The 3,435-nt window shown below is 50.2% G+C and overlaps 1 pseudogene; it reads left to right on the top strand.

Moving 5' to 3' along the window:
• Positions 1 to 355: 355 nt before the first annotated feature.
• LOC141562133 (homeodomain-interacting protein kinase 1 pseudogene) lies at positions 356 to 3,435 on the top strand (annotated as a pseudogene).

Here is a 3,435-nt window from a genome sequence, read left to right as displayed (position 1 = left end):
AAGAAGACCAAGAAGTAAAAGCTCCAGGATGGAAAAGAAAAATAAAGGTTTGTAAAACAGGAAATATAATGAGATACCTATGAAAATCTTTAAATGAGTGTTAGATCATACTTCTATAACTCTTTAGATTACAAAGGACCTGTGTCTCCACAGCTCCATGGTTAGGATTATTCCTAGGTGCTAAATCGGTTGTCTGGTACTTAACAATTCTCTAGCTCATTGAATTCAAAGTTCACACCTGTAAAGAGTTGACACCTGTCAAGGAGTTGACACCTGTCAGGGAGTTGACACCTGTGAAGGAGTTGACACCTGTCAAGGAGTTTGCTCATTGGTTCTTCAAGGAGTTCCCACAAGCCCATGGATTCTCTGGGAGGATATAAGGAGCCAACATTGAGTGGGGAAGTCAGTCTGGATTGGGTCAAGGAGAAGATCTGGACTTGAATTCCTGGCTGCATTTTCAGATCATTGAATTGAAACTAAAAGCTCCAGAAGCTCCCCAAGAGGTCTGCTCCCAGGAAACCATTTGCAATTTGGAGGAAACACAACATCAGAATAGATTAAGATCTTCTTAAATCCTTTTTGATTAGAGAAATACAAATGGATAAAGATTTCAGATATCATTTCACACCTAGCAGACTGGCTACAATGACAGAAAGAGAGAAGAGAAAGAGAGAAGAGACAGAGATAGAGAGAGAGCACCAGTACAAGGGTGTGCTAGAAGCTTCCACAATGTCCCCGATTCAAATGGACAGGCAGACAGTCTCATCGAGTGCCTTCTGCAGTGCAAAGAAACGGAAAACAGAGCCTTCTGGCTGGGACATTTCAGGACGGAGCAGCAACAAAAAGTATCCTACTCCCAGCAAGAACCTCTCAGCCACACAAGGACAAGAAAACTCCTCTCAGCAGGTGACAAGGTTCAACCTCCCCTCTTATGACCAGAGCCTCCTTCTGCCAGCTCCCACAGTGGAGCATGTCGTGGTCATGGCTGCTGACAGCACCGGGGGTGCTGCCACCTCATCCTTCCCGAGCAGTCAGACCCTCACTCACAGAGGCCACGTTTCTTGGCTGGAGCCCTATCACAAATGTGGATTGAAGAGAAAAAGTGAGGAGGTGGACAGCAGTGGTAAAGGGCAGATCATAGAAGAACATCCCCCTGTCAGGCAGCAGAACAGGACTGTGGTGGGTGCCGCTGCCACGACCACCACCATGACCACCAAGACCAGCAGTTCCAGCAGAGAAGGGGATTACCAGCTGGTCCAGCATGAAATCCTTTACTCCATGACCAACAGTTACCAAGTCCTAGAGTTCTTGGGCCGGGGGACATTCGGGCAGGTGGCCAAGTGCTGGAAGCGGAGTACCAAGGAAATTGTCGCCATTAAGATCTTGAAAAACCATCCTGCCTATGCCCGACAGGGCCAGATTGAGGTGAACATCCTTTCCCTCCTGAACAGGGACGATGCTGACGAATCCAATGTTGTCCGTTTTTATGAGTGCTTCCAGCACCAGAATCACACCTGCCTGGTGTTTGAGATGCTGGAACAGAACCTGTATGATTTCCTAAAGCAGAACAAGTTTCGTCCACTGCAGCTCAAGTACATCCGGCCCATCCTACAGCAGGTGGCCACAGCTCTGAGGAAGCTCAAGAACCTTGGCCTGATCCACACGGACCTAAAGCCAGAAAACATCATGCTGGTGGATCCTGTGCAGCAGCCATACCGCCTCAAGGTCATTGACTTTGGCTCTGCCACTCAGGTATCCAAAGCTGTGTGCTCCTCCTACATACAGACACGCTACTACAGGGCTCCTGAAATCATTCTTGGACTGCCGTTTTGGGAGGCTATTGATATGTGGTCCTTGGGCTGTGTGATAGCGGAGTTGTTTCTGGGCTGGCCTCTCTACGCCGGGGCTTCAGAATATGAGCAGATTTGTTACATTTCACAAACACAAGGCCTCCCGGCAGAATACCTTCTGAGTGCAGGAACAAAAACAAGCATGTTTTTCAACAGAGATCCTCGTTTGGGTTACCCACTGTGGAGACTAAAGACGCCAGAGGAGCATGAGTGGGAAACAGGAATCAAATCAAGAGACACCCGCAAGTACATATTCAACTGTTTAGATGACATGGCCCAGGTGAATATGTCTACAGACTTAGAGGGAACGGATATGTGGGCAGAAAAAGCAGATAGAAGAGAGTTCATTGATTTGTTGAAGAAGATGCTGACAATTGATGCAGATAAGAGAGCTACTCCATGGAAAACCCTCAACCACCCATTTGTGACAATGACTCATCTTTTGGATTTCCCACCCAGCAATCATGTTTTGTCATGCTTTCAGAACATGGAGATCTGCCGAAGGACAGGGCACATGGATGATCCAGTGAAACAGATCAAGAACCCTTTGACCACCCATTTTGCCCCCAACACAAGCACAAATCTAACCATGACCTTCAGCAACCAGCTCAATCCCGGGCACGGTGTCGCCAGTGTTTTGGCGTCCAGTTCTACTGCAGCAGCAGCTACACACTCTCTGGCTGATTCGGATGTCCCCCTGCTGAATTACCCGTCTGCCCTGTATCCATCAGGGGCAGCACCTGTGGCAGGAGTTGCCCAGCAGAGTGTCTCCTTGCAGCCTGGAACTACTGCCATTTGCACTCAGACTGATCCATTCCTGCAGACTTTCGTCGTGCGTCCCCCTGCTTTTCAAACTGGACTCCAGGCATCTGCTCAGCATTCTGGATTCCCTGGGAGGATGGAGAATGCTGTGCCAATGGTACCCCAGGCGCCTGCTGCTCAGCCATTACAGATCCAGTCAGGAGTCCTCAGCCAGGGAAGCTGTCCACCACTCATGGCAGCAACTCTCCATCCTCAAGCAGCCATCATCACACCACAGCAGGTGGTGCCCTTTACTCTGAGCTGTGCACCTAGCCGGCCGGCGCTGGTTGGACACACTGCCACTGTCCTGCAGGTCTGGCCTGGAGGAACCCAGCAGATCCTCTTACCTTCAACAGGGCAGCAGTTCCCTGGGGTGGCTCTACACAATTGCGTTCAGCCTACTGAGGTCATTCCCCAGGCCATGGGGATTGGCCAGCAGCTGGGAGACTGGAGGAATGGGCACTCAGGTGGCAGCCAGTACAGTAGCCTTATGCAGCAGCCCTCTCTGCTGACAAACCACGTGACTCTGGCCACGGCTCAGCCCCTCAACGTTGGAGCAGCTCATGTTGTCAGGCAGCAGCAGTCAAGTGCCCTCTCCTCCAAGAACAAGCAGCCGGCCCCAGCTCAGGCCCAGACTGTCTCTACATTAGATGTCTCACCTACTCAAGTCTCCTCACTGATGGGGAGCAGCTCACTCTGTACCAACTCTTCCTATAGTCCCCCGGTCCCTGTGCAAGATCAGCCTGTCATCATCCCACCTAGTAACAATCCTAACACTCTATGA

The sequence above is a fragment of the Sminthopsis crassicaudata genome, chromosome 3 (genome assembly GCF_048593235.1).
Source record: "Sminthopsis crassicaudata isolate SCR6 chromosome 3, ASM4859323v1, whole genome shotgun sequence".
Taxonomy (NCBI): domain Eukaryota; kingdom Metazoa; phylum Chordata; class Mammalia; order Dasyuromorphia; family Dasyuridae; genus Sminthopsis; species Sminthopsis crassicaudata.
Note: the sequence above shows the minus strand (reverse complement) of the source record. Positions and strands in the feature narration are given on the sequence as shown.